This window comes from Rhinoraja longicauda, chromosome 11 (genome assembly GCF_053455715.1).
Source record: "Rhinoraja longicauda isolate Sanriku21f chromosome 11, sRhiLon1.1, whole genome shotgun sequence".
Lineage (NCBI taxonomy): Eukaryota > Metazoa > Chordata > Chondrichthyes > Rajiformes > Arhynchobatidae > Rhinoraja > Rhinoraja longicauda.
Genome location: NC_135963.1, coordinates 50,976,203 through 50,997,150, shown reverse-complemented (window position 1 = coordinate 50,997,150; position 20,948 = coordinate 50,976,203). Strand labels below are relative to the sequence as shown.

Sequence of the window (20,948 nt, the reverse complement as noted above, 5' to 3'; positions counted from 1 at the left end):
GCAATGAATTCCACAGATTTACCACCCTCCTCATCTCCTTCCTAACACGGCCTTTTATTCTGAGACTATGACCTCTGGTCCTAGACTCTCCCACTAATGGAAACATCCTCTCTACATGTACGCTATGCAGGCCTTTCAATATTCGGTAAGTTGCAATGAGGTCCCCCTCATCCTGCTAAACTCCCGAGTACAGGCCCAGGACCGTCAAACACGCATCATATGTTAACCCACTTATTTCTGGGATAATTCTCATAAACCTCCTCTGGATCCTCTCCAGTGCCAGCACAACACAACACAACACTGCACAACAGGGCTCAGATATGAGGCCCAAAATTGCTCACAATAAGGGGATTGCACGTAAGGTCGTAAGGTCAAAGTGCGTGACGCACGGAGTCGCTCAAGCCGTCTGGAGGACATCGCAGCTTACGGCATACACTACCAACACATCCAACAGGTATTTTCTTACCTTGAAAAAGCTGCCAAAATGGCCAATTTTTGTTCTGTAAAAAATGAGGAAGAAGCCTGAGGATCTGGCGGAGGAAGAGGAACCAGGAGAAGGGATGCCAAGCCCGCGGACACAAGAAGCAGCTGGGAAGACGTCTGGCCAGCCGGCGGGAGAAGGGGAAACGCGGCCGGGAAGGGAGGCAGGAGAGCAAGGCCGAGAAGCAGAGTGCCGCCGACCGGCCAGCGGGGGGAGAAGAGGAGGAGGAGGAGGAGGGAAGGATGGGGTTGAGCGAGCTGGGAGAGGAGTAGCTGGAAGAACATGAGCTGAGGGGCCTGGAGGGTCTGCAGGGGGAGAAGCAGCGAGCGCTGGAGGTCGGCGATCCGCCTGAGGGCGAAGGGCCCAGGGAGGAAAGGCTCGACGGCCTTGGAGGAGGAGGCGGTGGAAGACGAGGAGTGGAGTGTCGAGCCCGAAGAGGAGGAGGAAGAGGACCGGGGAGAGGCTGATCGGCAGCGGAGGCTGAGCAGCAGCGAGAGCTGGGCCGGGCACTGGGAGCCGAGGTGGAGGACCAGGCCACGGCTCTGCTCGGTGGCCCCAGCCATGAGGTGTTGAGCGCCGGCCAAGTGGAAGCGGATCCCGGCTGACAGAGATGGCGAGCGGGGAGAAGGGCTGGAGGGCCAGCAGGAGCGGCGAGGGGCTGAAGAGCCGCAGGAAACGAGGCGTGGAGCAGGACGCCGAGCCTGGAGGAGCGAGGAGCGCAGGAATGGGGAGAGATGTCAGGGTTCTCGGAGCGCCGGGAGAGAGCCGAAGACGCGCTGATGGTGAAGACGGGGGTAGCCGAGCTGCAGCAAAGTGCAGCCGCAACATTCAACTGCAACACCCTCTCATTAGGACTGGTGAATTGTTCCACAACATAAAATAGAAGAAAAAGACTAAGCAAAGTGGGCCCTATGACTGCCTGTAATACAGTGGGCGTTGTACGGGTCAGGGGTCGTGACATCACCTGCCGTGCAACCCCCCTATACTCCAAATGCTGTCTGGCCAGCACCTGATAAATCCTCAGCATTACATCCCTATTTTTGTATCCTAGTCCTCTCGATATAAATGCTAGCATTGCATTTGCCTTCCTTACTACTGATTTGATTTGTAAATGAACATTTTTGGAATCCTGCACCATGTGACCTGAATGCAGATTCTATCCCATTGCAGTTCACCGTCTGGAAAGTCATTACTGCTGTATTAAATATATGACCAAATTGATGTATCTCTGACTGCAAGATAAACTCTGATGGACGTGTTGCATGGCACCTGATCGTAAAATTTACTCAATACAGCATTTTCCCCGCTGGGTTCTGAAAACTGGGTCATGCTTTTTGAAGTTCGATGTGCAACCCCACCCTAACCTAACCACTCGCCACGTAATGCAGTGAAGAGTTTAAGAAAACAAATAGAAGCTACAGTTTGTCTGAAATAACTGAAATCCTGATGAAACGAGACGACAAGAATCTGGGTTAAAAAGCACGTACAATGTAGTAAAGGTGATAAGACATACATAATCAAATAAAATTTGATACTGTGTCATGAGGTGAGGTATCAGGGCAGATGACCAAAAATGTATTCAAACTTCTCAATAGACAATAGACAATAGGTGCAGGAGGAGGCCATTCAGCCCTTCGAGTCAGCACCGCAATTCAATGTGATCATGGCTGGCCATTCTCAATCAGTACCCCGTTCCTGCCTTCTCCCCATACCCCCTGACTCCGCTATCCTTAAGAGCTCTATCTAGCTCTCTGTTGAATGCATTCAGAGAATTGGCCTCCACTGCCTTCTGAGGCAGAGAATTCCACAGATTCACAACTCTCTGACTGAAAAAGTTTTTCCTCATCTCCGTTCTAAATGGCCTACCCCTTATTCTTAAACTGTGGCCCCTGGTTCTGGGCTCCCCCAACATTGGGAACATGTTTCCTGCCGCTAATGTGTCCAACCCCTTAATAATCTTATACGTTTCGATAAGATCCCCTCTCATCCTTCTAAATTCCAGTGTATACAAGCCTAGTCGCTCCAGTCTTTCAACATATGACACTCAATATTAATTTTTTTTTAAGTAAAAAGTGAGGCAGAGTGTTTTAGGGATGGAATTCAGAGGTTAAGGCCATGGCAGTAAAATGGACTATTGTTAGTGGTGAAGTATTAAAAAATCAGCACTGCTCAAGCCAACCAAGTCAAGTTTATGGTCACATACACAAGTGCGGTGAGGTACAAATATAATGGTTTTTTTTGCTTGCTGCAGCGTTGCAGGCATAAAACTCAAACATACAAAAACATAAATTATACAAGACTGTGAAAAAAAAATACTGTGAAAAAGGACATCAGTGCAAAGATACACAATTAGAACAAGAGCCGCCCGCTTAGAGCAAGAAGTGGTCCATAGTTGAGGTAGGATAAGAGTTGTACAGATTGGTTCAAGAACCTGATAGTTGTAGCAAAATAGGCGTTCAGAGTCATTTAAGTTCCTTGGAACCATCATCTCCAAGGACCTTAAATGGGGGGCCACCATCGACTCCACAGTCAAAAAGGCCCAACAGAGGATGTACTTCTGTTCTGAGGAAACACAATCTGCCATAGGCAATGATGGTCCAATTCTATACAGCCATCGTTGAGTCCGTCCTCACCTGCTCCATCATGGACTGGTTTGGCTCAGCCACCAAGCACAACATCCGGAGGCTGCAACAAATCGTTCGCACAGCTGAGAAGGTTGTTGTCTGCCACCTTCCCCCCCCCCATTGACGAACTGTACACTGCAAGGGCCAGGAAGCGATTGGGTAAGATCATCTCTGACCCCTCTCACCCTGGCCACAAACTCTTTGAAGCACTTCCCTCTGGAAGTCGACTGCGGATTGTCAAAGCTGCCACAGCCAGACATAAAAACAGCTTTTTTCCACGAGTAGCAGCTCTAATCAATAACCAAGAGTCTGTAGTCTTTTTGCTCTGATTTACTTCACTCACATGTTTAAACCGTAATGTTGTATTCTTAAAGTTTTAATGTTTTATGCTTTATTCTTAATTGTTTACTGTATGTTTGTGTTATTACTTGCGAGCGGAGCACCAAGGCACATTCCTTGTATGTGTACGTACTTGGCCAATAAACTTATTCTTTCATTTATTCCTGCTCTCCAGAGATGCTGCCTGTCCCGCTGAGGTACTCCAGCATTTTGTGTCTACCTTTGGTTTAAACCAGCATCTGCAGTTCCTTCCTACACGGCACGGTGGCGCAGCGGTAGAGTTGCTGCCTTACAGCGAATGCAGCGCCGGAGACTCAGGTTCGATCCTGACTACGGGTGCTGTCTGCACGGAGTTTGTACGTTCTCCCCGTGACCTGTGTGGGTTTTCTCCGAGATCTTCGGTTTCCTCCCACACTCCAAAGACGTACAGGTTTGTAGGTTAATTGGCTGGGCAAATGTAAAAATTGTCCCTAGTGGGTGTAGGATATGCGGGGATCGCTGGGCGGCGCGGACCCGGTGGGCCGAAGGGCCTGTTTCTGCGCTCTATCTCTAAAAAAAATCTACACAAATCATATCATGTGTGAGTATAATCAAGCTATAAAGTTCAGCAGAAGTTCAAGGGAACACTAATCAGAGTGCAGAACCTAGCGCTATAGCTTTACAGTGTTACAGCTACAAAGAAAGTGCAGATAAATATATAGCACAAGGGCCACAATGAGATAGGTTGGGAGATCTGGACTACACCCATAACTTTTCAGAGGTCCGTTCAGTAGTCTGATTACGGCAGGGAAGAAGTAGTTTCTAAATCTGGTGGTAGGTGATTCCAGGCTCTTGTAACTTCTGTCTGATGGGACAGGAGAAAAGAGGGAATGACCAGGGTGTGAGTGGTGTGCGGCACGGTGGCGCAGCGGTAGAGTTGCTGCCTTACAGCGAATGCAGCGCCGGAGACCCGGGTTCGATCCCGACCACAGGTGCTGTCTGTACGGAGTTTGCACGTTCTTCCCGTGACCTGCGTGGGTTTTCTCTGAGATCTTCGGTTTTCCTCCCACACTCCAAAGACATACAGGTATGTAGGTTAATTGGCTTGGTATATGTTAAAAAAAAATGTCCCTAGTGGGTATAGGATAGTGTTAATGTGCAGGGATCGCTGGTCAGGGCGGACCCGGTTGGCCGAAGGGGCCTGTATCTCTAAACTAAAGTGGTCTGTAATTTTGTTAGCTGCTCTTCCTTTTCTGAGAATGGTGGGTATCCTTGATAGATGCTGCTTCTTGAGGCAGCACCTCGTATAGATGCTTTTGATAGTAGCCAAGCTGAGTTCAACACTCTCTGCAGTCGCTTGTGTTCCTGTGCATTGGAATTGTGTTACCAGGCCATGATGCATCCAGTAAGGATCCTTTCTACAGGGCATTTTTAGAGTATTTGGTGGCTTGCCAAATCTCTTTAAACATCTAATAAAGTAGAGGAACTGGCCCAGCTTTTGCATGATGACATTCAGGTGCTGGACCCAGGCCAGGACATCCGAGATGTTAACATTGAGGAATTTAAAGTTGCTGACTCTCCACCACCAATGAAAGCTGGTGCTTTGTCTCTCGGTTTCCCCTGGTGAAGTCCACGATTATCTCCTTGGTTTTGCTGAAGTTGAGCAAGAGGTTGTTGAGGCAACACACAACCCGATGCTCTCGTGTCTCTCCTGCACACTGACTCATCAACTCATGTGATTCAACCAACAACAGTGGTGTCGTCAATCATTTATCGACGACATGAGAGGTGTGACTAGCCACAAAGTCCTGGGTGTAAGAGAGTGCTGCTGGGGACTAAGCACGCAACCTCGAGGTGCACCTATGTTGATGGTCAGTGGGATGGTGATGTTGTAACCAATCCTCACCGATTGATGTCTGCTGATTAGGAGGTCAGGCATTCACTTGCCGAACATGATGCCTGCTTAAACTAATCCTTCCTGCCTGCATGTGATCCATATCCCTCCACTAAGGATGAGAGGAGATCTTATCGAAACGTATAAGATTATTAAGGGGTTGGACACGTTAGAGGCCGGAAACATGTTCCCAATGTTGGGGGAGTCCAGAACAAAGGGCCACAGTTTAAGAATAAGGGGAGGCCATTTAGAACTGAGATGAGGAAAAACTTTTTCAGTCAGAGAGTTGTGAATCTGTGGAATTCTCTGCCTCAGAAGGCAGTGGAGGCCAATTCTCTGAATGCATTCAAGGGAGAGCTAGACAGAGCTCTTAAGGATAGCGGAGTCAGGGGGTATGGGGAGAAGGCAGGAACGGGGTACTGATTGAGAATGACCAGCCATGATCACATTGAATGGCGGTGCTGGCTCAAAGGGCCGAATGGTCTCCTCCTGCACCTATTGTCTATTGTCTATTGTCTATTGTCTATTGTCTATTGTGTCTGTTTAAAAGCCTCTTAAACGCCACCATTGTATCTGCCTCCACTACGGTGGATGTAAGGGAAGCGATGTGAATATTTTGAAGAGATACAAAGCCATGGGAGATTACTGAAAATGGAGGGGATAGAACATGGAGGAATTTGTAAATCAGATATTTTAAAATCCAGCTGTTATTTACCTGGGACCCAATGTGAGACTGTGGACAGCTTGGAAAGGATTGGAATTTCAGAGGCAGACACCAACACTACACCGGGTGCACTCTGAGCATGTTCCAGTCAATGTGGTTTTATGGAAATAAAATCTTGTGCAGCAAATCCTTTTGTGTTCTTAAAGGATGTAATATGTGAAATTGATAGAGAGGCACTTGTTGCTGTAATGTACTGGGATATCCAAAAGGCATGATAAGGTGCCACATAAAAGGCTGACGCACAAGATAAAAACGTGTTATTGAGGGAAGTGCGTTGGCATGAATTGAAAATGACTCATCACAGAGAAGGCTAAACAATCTTTTTCAGATTGGAAAAATGCAACGAGCAGAGTGCCGGATTGATCAGGTCTCGACCGTTGTTTATCATCTACATCAATAATTTGGTGAGGGAAGCAGAGTATGCAGTGTCCAACTTTGTCGATGGAATGAAAATAGGTGGAAGGGTCAAGAGAGTTAAGCGTCCTTCTTGAAGAGTGCTTTTAATTGGCAGCAGAACAAGGAAATTCTTACTTGCTGCAGCTTTACAGGCCAAATAATGCAACAACACACAAATAAGTATACAATAATCAATATAGTAATAATACATTTTACCAGGTAACCAGACTATAATAGTGTAAAACCAAAGTACATTGTTGCAATCAAAACAAAATTTATCGTAGATCATAATTTCTGAGATAGGGTTATGGTTGGTTTTATGCCGTATTCAAGTGTCTGATGGTTGACGGGAAGAAGCTGTTCTTGAATCGGGAGGTCACGGCTATCAGGGTCCCTTACCTTCTTCCCGATAGTAGCAGTGAGGCCAGGGTAGTGTGGGACTTTGATGATACTAATTGCCTTTTTGAGGCAGTGCCTACTGAGGAGGGCAGTACAGCTGATGGAGCACACAATTTTGACCACTTTCTGCAGCCTGGACGTTCGTGTGTTCCAGGTATTGATGTACCCAGTCAGTATGCTCTCCACTATACGTCTGCAGAAGTTCCATAGAGTATTTGTTGTTATGGCACCATTCGATCAGATTGTCAATTTCACTTTGCTACCGTTTATTCGTTTGACAATGGTGGTATCATCGGCGAAGATAAAGATAGCATTGGAGTTGTATCATCATGCATGAAGTCACACATTTCAATAGGAGGAATCTAAAGGCAGACTAACTGGAAAGAAGTTGTAAATCGATGAAGTGCAGAGCGAACTAGGTGTACCTGTGCATGAATTACAAAACGTTAGTACACAGATGCAGAAATATTGGTCATTATTGTAACGGTTTAGAAATTGCGAAGCGGTTACGATTCTCCTGGGTGTTGATGAGGCAACAGCAGGTCTTGGTCCCTTCTTAAGAAAGGATATACTAGTAATGGAGTGAATCTGGAAGAGATTCACTAGGCTTGGATGATGTGTCATAAAATGCTGTAGAGGTTGGATCTATATTCTTTGGAGTTTAGAAGAATGAACACAGCCGTAAGGGGAGATGGCGATATTTCCATTAGCAGAAGAGTCCCAAACAAGTGCATGGTCTTGTAGAGACAAGGAACTGCAGATGGTGGTCCGAGGGTCCCAACCCAAAATGTCACTCTCCGCCTTCTCCAGAGTTGCTGCCTGACCGGCTGAGATACTCCAGCAGTTTGTGTCCTTTCGGCGGATGTACTTACAAGATTAGGGAACACTCATTGAACTCTGAGGTATGCAGGAATTTTATCACACAGCAGGAGGTGAACCCTTGGCATTATCTACTTCAGGGGATTGTGGAGACACTTGAAGATATTTAAAGAACAGACCGATAACATTTTGAAAGATCAAGGAATTGAGCACCATGTGGAAATGGCACAGAAGAAGAGCTGAAGCTCAGAACAGAAAATATTTCAGTTTATTCCAGTAAATAAACGGACACATGATCATATTGAATAGTGGGGCATGCTTGCGGGCCCAAGTGACCTTTTCCTATTTTTTTAAGTGTTCTTGTGAATCTTTTGCACGTGGGGGGTGATATGGCTATGGCTATGGCGGCGCGTGCAGACGCAGCGGCCCCACGCTCTCCCGATTTTTCGAGTGTTTTTAATGTTTCCTCAAGTTCGTCAAGTTTGTTAAGTTTGTTAAGTAGACAGTATAGTCGTGAGTTCTTGCTGGACAAGAAAATAACAACATCAACAACACTGGACGCTACACTTGCAGAGGAACTTAGCGGCCTCAGAATACTCTGCCTGACCTCGGCCTCGAGTGCTGCCCCCCGGCTGGAAAGGAGACGCCGCAGGCGGTGTGAGAGGAGACGCCGCAGGCGGTGTGAGAGGAAGCAGAAGAGGGGTAAGCGCGGAGGCATCCGGGCTAGGCTAGCGGCTAGCCCACACAGACCGGCTATTCCGAGCATGCTAATGGCTAATGTACGCTCACTGGACAATAAAATGGACATTATAAGACTTCTCCGGTCGACCCAGCGTGAGGTGAGGGAATGCTGTGTTTACGTTTTCACGGAAACATGGCTTAATGACAACATCCCGGACTCCGCTGTTCAGCTCGACCGGCTAACATGCTACCGATCGGACAGAGCTACGGTTAGCGGGGGGAAGACTCGCGGCAGCGGTGTGATTGTTTACATCAGTGATGCTTGGTGTCGGGACGCTGTGTTGGTCTACAAACACTGTTCACCGCTGGCGGAGTTTATGTTTGTGAAGATGGCTTTCTCATCGTAGCTGGGGACTTCAACCATGCTAACCTAAAAACTGTCATGCCTAAAGTATACCAGCATGTTGATTTCCCAACACGAGAAAACAACACCTTGGACCTTGTTTACACGACCATCAAAGGAGCATACAAGGCTTCCCCCCTCCCCCACATCGGCCTCTCTGATCACCTCACCGTTCTGCTGAAACCGGCATACAGACCCCGGGTGAAAGTCACCAAACCAGTTTCAAAAGAGGTACGTGTGTGGTCAGAGGACAGCACAGCTGCACTCCAAAACTGCTTTGAGACTACAGACTGGGACATGTTCAAGCAGGCAGCAACATACAACAACACAACCAACATCCAGGAATACACAGAGACAGTTACAGGCTACATCACCAAATGCATTGATGATGTGACCCACACCAGAGCCATCACCATCCGGGCTAACCAGAAGCCATGGCTGACAGGGGAGGTCCATGGGCTGCTGAGGGTCCGCAACGTTGCCTTCAGAGAGGGCAATCCAGCCGGTCTCAGAGCAGCCAGGGCCAACCTTTCCAGTGGCATCAGGAAAGCCAAACAACACTACACCCGGCGTATCACAGCCCACTTCAGTGACAGCAGAGACACACGGAGCCTGTGGAAGGGTATTAGGACTATCACGGACTACAAACCCTTACCACAGACCTGTGACAGTGACACCTCTCTCCTGAACGACCTCAACGGCTTCTTCGCACGCTTTGAAGCACAGAGCAACACACCTGTGCAGAAAACAACTCCCCCCCCCCCACGACCAGGCTATTTGTCTGTCTCCAGGCAGTGTGAGGAGCACACTGTTAAGGATTAACACCCGAAAAGCTTCTGGACCTGACAACATTCCTGGTCGTGTGCTAAAAGACTGCGCAGCTGAGCTCACAGACGTCCTCACAGACATCTTCAACATCTCCCTGAGCCAGGCTGTTGTTCCCTCGTGCTTCAAAGAAACCACCATCATACCTGTGCCCAAGAAGTCTTCTCCATCCTGCTTCAACGACTACCGCCCTGTAGCGCTGACTTCAACCATCATGAAGTGCTTCGAGAGGCTGGTCATGAAGCAGATCAGATCCAACCTCCCCCCCTCCCTGGACCCGTTTCAGTTTGCATATCGAGCTAAGCGGTCCACTGAGGATGCCATCTCCTCTGCTCTACACCCAGCCCTCACCCACTTGGACACTAAAAACTCATATGTTAGGATGCTGTTCATAGACTTTAGCTCAGCATTCAACACCATCATCCCCCAGCAGCTGGTTTGTAAACTAACAAATCTGGGCCTCAGCCCCCTTCTCTGCAACTGGCTGCTGGACTTCCTCACTGCCAGACCCCAGTCTGTACGGGTCGGCAGCAACACATCGGACACCATCACGCTGAGTACGGGGGCCCCACAAGGATGTGTGCTAAGCCCCCTGCTCTTCACCTTGCTGACCCACGACTGCACACCCACCCACAGCTCCAACCACTTCGTCAAGTTTGCGGACGACACAACCGTGGTGGGTCTCATCAGCAACAACGACGAGACCCACTACAGGAAGGAGGTGAACCAGCTGGCCGCGTGGTGCACAGACAACAATCTCTTCCTGAATGTGGAGAAAACAAAGGAGATTGTTGTCGACTTCAGGAGAACGCACACCCAACACCCCCACCCACTGACCATCAATGGTGCTGCTGTGGAGCAGGTGAGCAGCACCAAATTCCTGGGGGTGAACATCACCGAGGATCTCTCCTGGAGCAACAACACCACGTCCATCGCCAAGAAAGCCCAGCAGCGCCTCTACTTCCTCCGCAAACTGAAGAGAGCGGGAGCCCCCACACCCATCATGTACACTTTTTACCGAGGCGCCATTGAGAGTATCCTCAGCAGCTGCATCACTGTGTGGTTCGGAAGCTGCACAGCCTCCAGCCGTAAGACCCTGCAGCGCATAGTGAACACTGCTGAGAGGATCACTGGCGCCTCACTCCCAACACTCCTGGTCCTTTACACCACCCGCCTCACCCGCAAAGCATTGAGCATTGTGGGTGACCCCTCCCACCCCTCCAACAGCCTCTTCACCCTCCTGCCTTCAGGGAGAAGGTTTCGCAGCCTGAGGTCGAGCACCACCCGACTAAAGAACAGTTTTTTCCACCAGGCTGTCAGGATGCTGAACTCTCTCCCCTCCCTCCCTCCTCTCTCCCCTCCCTCCCTCCTCTCTCCCCTGCCCCCATTGGACCTGGACTTTAACACCCCACACACATGCACATCCAGCACCAGACACTTTTTTTTTAACGCTGCTATGGACAGGCTTTGCACTATTGTTCATTTTTTTTTTTTATTGTAATATATTCATCTTCATCTTTTTTTCATTGAAGTGACTATATTTTATATTGATTGTTGTTTGCTGTGCCTTTTTAATTTTAACTTAATTTAATGCACTTTATTCCTCGGGATTGTGGGAAACGGTATTTCGATTTTCTGTCTGTGTAAACTAACTGGAAATTGACAATAAAGTTGACTTTGACTTTGACTTTGATATGCAATAAATATGATTTAGGATAATGTACTTAAGCTTACAGTAAGTTTCACAGGAAAAATACATGTGAAACACACTTGTGGTAACATTAATGAATGTGATGAAAGAGGAAGTAAAGGATACTGATGGGGGGAAGGGCATGGGTAATGAGCAGGAAGGAACTGCAGATGCTGGTTTACACCAAAGATAGACACATAATGCTGGAGTAACTCAGCGGGACAGGCATCGTCTCTGGAGAGAAGGAATGGATGACGTTTTGGATCGAGACCCTTCCTCAGACTGAGGAAGGGTCTGAAGAAGGTTCCTCGGTCTGAAGAATGGTCTCGGCCCGAAATGTCACCCATTCCTTCTCTTCAGAGATGCTGCCTGACCCGCTGAGTTACAACAGCATTTTGTGTCTGTCTTCGGCATGGTAATGACATTGGTGGAAGGATATGCAAACACTGAAGGTACTGAATTTGCTTTTGAGAAATGTCATGTAGATCATATTGGCTCAAACTACCAAAAATAAATCCCATTTCTAGGTGGCTTTATCCCAGAAACCTCCATGAGACTTCTCATCTTGACTGCAAAGTTAATAATTAATGGAAAAATAATGGAAAAATAATTGGAAAAATAATTGCTATGTATAAAAAGCACACAAGCTGATGTTCAGCCGGAATCTGATGGTGAAGAAATTATTCTAAAATGTATGGAATTATATGGATTTATGGGACGAAGAGCCACTAAAGCATAAATGGTAAATTCAAAAGACAGATTATTCAGTCACTCCAGCTCTCTCTTCCTGTGATTGCCCCCTTGGACTGTAAGAAAATACCTTTTATCGCTGAAAGATTTACAAATTGCCTAAGATTGGGTGAATAGAAACATAGAAAAATAAGGTGCAGGAATAGGCCATTTGGCCCTTCGAGCCAGCACCGCCATTCAATATGATCATGGCTGATCATCTAAAATCAGTACTCCGTTCCTGCTTTTTCCCCATATCCCTCGATTCCTTTAGCCCTAAGAGCTAAATCTAACTCTCTTGAAAACGTCCAGTGAATTGGTCTCCACTGCCTTCTGTGGCAGAGAATTCCACAGATTCACAACTCTCTGGGTGAAGAAATTTTTCGTCATCTCAGTCCTAAATGGCCTACCCCTTATTCTTAAATTGACCCCTGGTTCTGGACTCCTCCAACATTGGGAACATTTTACCTGCATCTTTTAATCCTTTAAGAATTTTACAAGTTTCTCTAAGATCCCCTCTCATTCTTTCATCATATGTCAGTCCCTATTGTCATGCAGGCAAAGACGTACAATGCAGTACAACAGAAACATTGTGCATCATTAAGATATGTGCAACATACATCCTCACATCATTAGTTGCTGAAGCTTTTACCCATCCTATGATATTATTTGCTGATGTACTTTCTGCATTGCCTTGATTTCAAAATTCTCATCCTTGTTATCAGATCGAACAAAGGCCTCACCGTCATTCTTTTACGCATATCTCAACGATTGGCAGCTGTGGCAATTTCCTGACCGTCTGTAAAACCCCTTTTAAACTCTTAGCTCGTTCTCTTGTTCTCTCTCTTCATTTTAGATGGTCTTCAAGCTTAAAATCCTTCTCATAACCAAGGTGTTGGTGATCTGCCGCGCATGATCTAGTGCCAAATGGAATTCCTACAGTACTAAAGCTCATTCCAATGTGGTGCCAAATGCATTTGTTCTTAATAATATTCAGTTTCACTAAGGCATAAACACATCTCGAAACCTGAATATCTCTAAATCTGATTTTAACACAGTTTGTGTATTGGTGGACTGAATACAACAAAAATACTCCTACATGATTATTACACACAGTACAGGCTATTCGACCCATCGGGTCCTTGCTGGTTCCCAGCAGAACAATTCCATTCTCCTTTTCCTTATTTCCCTCTACCCCTGCAACTTATTCTCTTTTTTATATCAATTCTCCTCTGATTCTTTCACCATTTATCTACATTAATGGATAATATGCAGTCGCTAATTAACAAGCCTGCATGTCTTTAGGATAGAGGAGGGAACCAGAGCACCCAGCAGGAACTCACAGAGTCTTGGGGGCATGGCAGGCAGCAGCCAAAGTCAACCAGGATTCAGCCTGAGTCCCTGGAGCTGTGAGATAAAAGCGGTGACAGGTGTACCATCAAGCCACACATCGGCTTGTATCCACACTTTTTCATTCACTCTGTTGCACAGGCACAACTGATGCCAGTGCTCTTCCTGCAGGTTTGTGACTATTTGTTGTCTGGATCATCAATGCTGATATTCCTCATCTCTCTATATTTCTTTTTCTTGTAGTATTCTAGCTTTTACATTTAACGTTTGATGTCAATGGCAGATTATCCATGCTTACATTATGTCTCTCTCCCTCCCCATCCTAGTTCTCCGACCAGTCTGACTGTCCTCCTGATTAATTTTTATCTTTATATGCCTCAATGTCATCTTCCCCATGCTAACAATGATCACTATTCTACATTTTCCTTGATCTGTGTCCTCTTTGATCTCTCGTTTTCACACCTTACCCTCCCATGTCTCTATGTCGCTTTCCCCTGACTCTCAGTCTGAAGAAGGGTCTCGACCCAAAATGTCACCCATTCCTTCTATCCAGAGATGTTGCCTGTCCCGCTGAGTTATTCCAGCATCTTGTGTCTATCTTTTGAAAATTGATGTCCCAGAGCCATATTTCTCAATAAAAAACATTGTTTTTAAAATATTTGAAGTCTAAATTTCTTATGTAAATATTATTTAGGACTTTTGTACCAATAGCACTATCACTTGGATGTGAGACAACAAACTTTTTATCATGTCTACCCCTTGGTATCATGAACCATTTATAAAGTTATTTGAAGAAGCTGAGATCACTATTTTTCAGCTATTTGATATGACCAATAGTTTCAAAGATCCAATGTACAATCACTGGTCTTTGCGATTGGCAGATTCCAGTCAGTGTTACAGGAGGCGGCAAAACATCAGCCAAGCCCGAGGGGTGACATTTTAGTTCATCGTCAACTGATTTGACCGGTTGCTCTAACCCGACGTAAAAAAAAAACAGGCTTGTGTAATAAATGCAAAGTGCTCGAGCAAATTAGCCGGTACAATCAGTCTGAAGAAGGGTATCGACCCGAAAGGTCACCCATTCCTTCTCTCCAGAGATGCTGCCTGCCCCGCTAAGTTACTCCAGCATTTTGTGTCGATCACTGAGTTACCCACTGAGTTACTCCAGCACTTTGTGTTTTTTTTGTTCGAGGTTCCAGCATCTGCAGTTCCTGTGCCGACTTGTGTAATAAATGCTGCCTGACCCACTGAATTCCTCCAGCAGCTTGCAGTCTCCTGCAATTCCATAATAAACGAGTTGTAGAGTATCCTAACGGTGTTTAAAGGAAATATATGTGGGAAAAGAAAAACATTGAATTGTGGCTTCAGCCAACTATCTTCAAATGGTATGGAAGTAAACTCTGCCATACTAACAGACTCAGGCTGTGAAAATGAAAAAAAAGTTAAAAAGGCAGAATTGATCATAATGATGTTTATTTTCATGCAAGTAGTGAAAAAGAAACCGGTAGTCTATGTGTTTGTTTTCTCATCAGCTTCAGGCAGCATTTACATGCGCAATGGTGTGGATGAATTAAATTCATGAAAGCCATCCTTCATTGTCTAGGATGAAACAGAACATTTATAAATTTCCTTTGAATGCTTGTTAATTTTTCTACTTCCAGGAAATACTGATTCAGCCGAGGCAAAATTTTTACAGTAGCCAGTTCTCTTGGAGAGCTTTTATTGTGCTCTGTATTGTTTTACCGAACACTCAATCGTATCTGTTAGTTTCTGTCTGTCATGCTGTTTTTGGAGGCTACATTTTGTGGCAGAAAGTAGCAACAAAACTAGGCTCTGAGCCAACGTGAAAGCCTTTATGTTCTTGGTGAATCGCTTTGAAAAGCATTGCATTCTTTTCGTTCTATTTTGAATTGGTCACAGTCACACTGACCTCTGGTTTCTATCTGTGAACTGGATAGGGCTTTGTTCAATACTCCTGTGTGATAGTTTGAGCAGACAAAGCAACGTCTGAAATAAAGAGCAGTTTGTGGGTCCAACATTTTCTGTGTGACCTGCAAATATCACGGTACTTATTATATCTCGGGAAGTTTTTGAGCAGGTTTTTGAACCAACCTGTTTTTTAGAACTGTATGAAGTATGCAAGTAATTGGGAGATTTTCTTCAAATTTCCTCCGTGATGGATATTTTATCAAAAAATAGCTTCTGATTTAAAAATAATAAAGTTCAGTTCTTCAACCAATGCTCAAATATCTGTTGGGCAGCTCCCTTTACAGTAACCTAATCCTTGAGTTTTGTAGCTTTGATAAGCACCTGATGGTAGCAGTAGGTATAAACAAGCATCTGATCATCGCAGTAGATATTGCTTAATATTTGTGATTAGAAGTTGTCGACAGAAATTCACATAAATACTTTGTACCGCATTTGCATCCCATAACAGTTAGGATGCAGTCACAAGATATTTTTCAGCGAGAAAGGGTTTGTTGAAGCCTATTAATTGGGTATAATATATGCCAGAAATGTAGCATTTTCACAGCTGGAGTTTTCTATTGAAGAAAGCCACAATTCCTTATATAAAATAAATGGTTTCCAAGGAAGCTGTGTGGAACAGAGCATCTGAAAACAATTTGTTTGGTAATGGGAAATGTTTTGGACAACGGTGGGAAAGAATCAGCTGAAAAGGATTGATTCGTGAGTTGGCAGCAAATACGCAGTGGCTTTTGCCTGTGTGTGTTCCACAATGCCTTTTATAAATTGACTGCATTAAGTGTGCATTCATTAATTGTCCCAACAAGTAAACTACTGTGTTGTCTGCAAAGGCATTCTGCTCTTCCATTCCAATTGTGCAACCAGACTTATATACTCCTCTATCACGCTAACCTAAATCACCGTATATTGGACAGAGAATTAATGAGGATTGGAACTTTGTTTGTGTTGGGTCTCTTAGCAAATCTAAAATGAAACCCGGTCTAATACTTTTTAACATTGGGGTCACTATGCAAAAGTTAAAAGTCGATTCACAAGTGGGTGAAGATAGATGGTGAGCCAGAAATAGATTGGGAGAGATAGTGTGAGTGTGCTCTGAGGGTTGTGTTTTGATGATGTTCTTGAAAGTGAATTTTACAAAGTTGAGTTACAATGAGTGATATTAGGGCAGAAAAATATTTCTGGTAATACGGCTTGAATAAAATAAACAAAGGTTACACATATTTTCAATGTCAAAAGTTGGAGCAGCACGTATTTCAGGATCAGCTGTAGTGCACACAAAGATTGAGACCATCGACACAATTGAATAGAGATTATGGATAATAATGAGAATTTTGAATTAAATCAGTTGGACAGATTATTGTTAGTTTAGGACAATCATAGTATGGGATTTTGCTTTATTGGTATGGTACTTTATTTGACACGTACAGTGAAATTCATTTTTGTATACAGTTCAGTACAAGTATCACTATGTTTAGCACTTAGACACATATTAGATAAGCATCTCAGTTACAGTACAAGTGTATAGCAGTAGTACACTGAGAAAATATACAGAGTCCCCAGTTTGGTGCCATTTTCAAGCCATTTCCAGTTGTAATAGGTACGGGAATCTTGACCTGACCACGAAGCCGGTTGACCTGCCGGCAGTGCAGGGTCGGCCTGGCCAAGTGTTGCCGTGGTGTCCTCCACCGCTGTAGGCCGTGTCCGATCCATGAGCACGGCCTCTTGGGGCGGCTCCTGGTCCAGCTGAGTCCCAGGCTGCTGCAGGGCCTCCAGCGGCCCACTCCACCGTCGCCCGCAGCCGGTTGCTTACGGACTGACTCACTCTCCACCCCAGCGTTTGGCTCAGATAGACTGTGGCGGTTTAGAGCTTAGAAGAATGAGAGGAGATCGCTGTGAAAACCTACAAAGCTCTCAAAGGGCTTGACAGGCTAGATACAGGGAGGATTAAAGAGTCTGGGGCTGGGGACACAGGTTGGAAATAAGTGGTAAGACATTAAGAACTGAGAGAAGAAGTTTGGAATTTTCTTCCCTGGCCAGCTGTGGAAATTCAATCTTCCTGTTCATGCAAAACAGAGATTGATTCTGGACATGAAGGGATAAGGATATAGTTCTGGAAAATGGTACAGAAAATACCATAGCAAGATCAGTCGATGAATGATGGAGCAGGCTTGAAAAGCCAAATGGTCTGCATTTTCTTTTGTTCTTATGTGAAAGTTGCATTAATTTTCCGAGTTTAACAAAATAGGATGTCTGTCAATGCAGATGGGCTTCTTCATATACCAGATGATAAACTATTTTACAACATTGTGTACTACTAGTTTGACAAGCACATTCCAATTTATAGAATTTCTTGGCCAAGCAATAATTTAACTTTGACTTGTTTACCTAAGAGTAAATTTTAAAGAGACATGCCTACGTGTTGCTAGAAAATGAACATATGTTACATAGCATAATGCTCCAGAATTTATAATGCAGTGTATCGTCCAAGTCTAAAGATCACCAAAATAAAAGTTAAGCTAGGAACATCATTTCTTGTTGGGTCAGTGGTTCAGTGGCATTTTATTGCCACATTTCCCCAAGTGCAGTGAAATTATTTTTTTGCAAAGGGTTCAGTGACAATCCTGCTATACGTCATGTACAATCATACAAGTTTAGTTCAGCTTAGTTTAGATATACAATGAAACAGGCTCTTCGGCCCGACCAGCGATCCCCGCACACTAATACTATCCTACACACACTACGGACAATACGCAAACCTGTACACGTTTGGAGTGTGGGAAGAAACCAGAGTACCTGAAAAAACCCCACGCAGGTCAACGGGAGAATGTACTCCATACAGACAGCACCCATAGTTAGGATCGAACCCGGGAAAGGAGAGATAGCTGTGACCACATTGCACAGCATTTTAAAAAAGTTCAGTACAGCACCATTTCCCATTCCCTTTGTTGTCATCACAGCATTTCAGGAAATGACGTTGAGAAAATTCCAAACTAAGTAGATTAAATACCCACTGAATTCCTCCAGCAGCTTGCAGTCTCCTGCACTTCCATAATAAACGATTTGTAGGGTATCCTAATGGTGTTTAAAGATAATATATGTGGGAAAAGAAAAACATTGAATTGTGGCTTCAGCCAACTATCTTCAAATGGTATGGAAATAAACTCTGCCACACTAACAGACCTCACTCAGGCTGTGAAAATGAAAAAAAAGTTAAAAAGGCAGAATTGATCATAATAATGTTTATTTTCATGCAAGTAGTGAAAAAGAAACCGGTAGTCTATGTGTTTGTTTTCTCATCAGCTTCAGGCAGCATTTACATGCGCAATGGTGTGGATGAATTAAATCCATGAAAGCCATCCTTCATTGTCTAGGATGAAACAGAACATTTATAAATTTCCTTTGTATGCTTGTTATTTTTTCTACTTTCAGGACCGAGGCAGAATTTTTACAGTAGCCAGTTCTCTTGGAGAGCTTTTATTGTGCTCTGTATTCTTTTACCGAACACTCAATCGTTTCTGTTAGTTTCTGTCTGTCATGCTGTTTTTGGAGGCTACATTTTGTGGAAGCAAGTAGCATACCTTAAATACAACTTAAGGACAACCCATCAGTCCCATACCTGGTGTTCCTACATAATGCCACCCTCAGCAGCATGAAGGTGGAAGGCTGAGGACAATCAGTAGAGGAGACTACAAATGACCTCAGAAGACAAACATCCAACTCTTGCCTTCGAGCCCTGGAATCAAGTATCACATGGTAATAGAGCGATACAGCGTGGAAGCAAGCCCTCCAGCCCAACTTGTCCATGCCAACCCATCTACGTTAGTACCACCTGCCCACATTTGGCCCATATCCATCTAAACCTTTCCTATCTATGTATCTTTCCAGATGGCTTTTAAATGTTGTCATAGTATCTGCCTCAACTATTTCCTCTGGCAGCTCGTTCCTTATACCCACCACCTGTTGTGTGAAAATGTTCAGGTTCCTATTAAATATTTCCCCTCCCATCTTAAACCTATGTCCTCTCGTTCTTGATTCCCTTATTCTATCTATTCCCCTTGTGCTTTTATACATCTCTATAAGATCACCTCTCAGCCTCCTGTGCTCCAAGGAATAATGTCCAGCTTCTCTCTACATAATATATCATAACATCCCAAGCTCTATACTATAATTTTTTTGATAACCATCTTCACTTTAGTGTCACTGCAAACTTACTAATCATGTCGTCAACATTCTCCTCCAAATTATTGATTTAAACCACAAACACTAATGGGCCCAGCTACATACTGAGGCTGATCCCCGAGGCACACTACTAGTCATTGATCTCCAGTTCGATAAACAACTCGACACTCTATCACTCTCTGCTTCCATGTACAAAGCCAATTTTCTATCCAGTCGGCGAGATCTCCTTAGATACCATGCAATCTAACCTTCCAGAACAGCCTACCTTGCAGACGGAACCTCATCAAACGCCTTGCTGAAATCCATGTGGACATCATCTATGACTTTTCCCTCATCAACCTGTTAGTCTTTCAAAAAATCTGATTTGTAAGACATAATCTCCCACGTGTAAAACTGTGTTGACTATTCCTGACTTTCTGAATGCACATATCTTATCCATCAAAATGCTCTCTAGTAACTTGCCTATCACAGATGTTAGACTCACTGGTTTACAGGTTTCCAGGCTTTTCCTTGCAGCCCTTCTTAAATAGAGGTACGCATTAGCCACTCTCCAATCTTCTGGCACTTCACCCATGTCTAACGATGATTCATATATCTCAGTCAAGGCTCCTACAATTTCTTCTCTTTTCCACCTACGTAGGTTCTGTGATCTGCAGCAGCAACCTGGGCTGAATTATAGCCCATGCCAAGGGTATTGGTGGACTGGCAGGTGTGGAATATACACCGATCAGCCAAAACATTATGACCACTGACAGGCGAAGTGAATAACATTGATGATCTTGTTTCAATGGCACCTGTCAGGGGGTGGGATATATTAGGCAGCAAGTGAACAGTCAGTTCTTGAAGTTGATGTGTTGGATGCAGGAGAAATGGGCAGGAGTAAAGACCTGAGCGACTTTGACAAGGGCCAGAGTATCTCTGAAACGGCAAGGCTTGTGGGGTGCTCCCAGTCAGCAGTGGTGAGTACCTACCGACAGTGGTCTGAGGAGGGACAAACCACAAACCGGCGACAGGATGTTGGGCGCCCAAGGCTCATCGATGCGCGAGGGCAACGAAGGCTATCCCGTCTGGTCCGAACCGACAGAAGGTCTACTGTGGCACAAGTCACAGGAAATTTTAATGCTGGTCACGGGAGGAATGTGTCACAACACACAGTGCATCGCATCCTGCTGCGTATGGGGCTGCACACGGAGGACCAACAGCATATTAGGCAGGTGGTCATAATGTTTTGGCTGATCGGTGTAAATGTGTCATCTTCATAAAGGACAGCATATTTATACTTCAGAATGCCAGTACCACGTCTCTAGTGCTGCATCGCAGCAGTGGTTGGTGAACAAATTCCTGGACTGCTTGGAGATTTGGCAAACCTCTTTTCTACTGGTTTCCACTCTCAAAATGATAAAGGTCCAAACAATAGGATGACGATAGACATATTTCTGAAGTTAATTTT

At 44.9% G+C, this 20,948-nt stretch overlaps 1 protein-coding gene across 5 annotated transcripts in view; it reads left to right on the top strand.

Moving 5' to 3' along the window:
• LOC144597909 (putative oxidoreductase ZK1290.5) overlaps positions 1-20,948 on the top strand; it is a 101,952-nt gene that overhangs the window by 719 nt on the left and 80,285 nt on the right. The window lies entirely within an intron of this gene.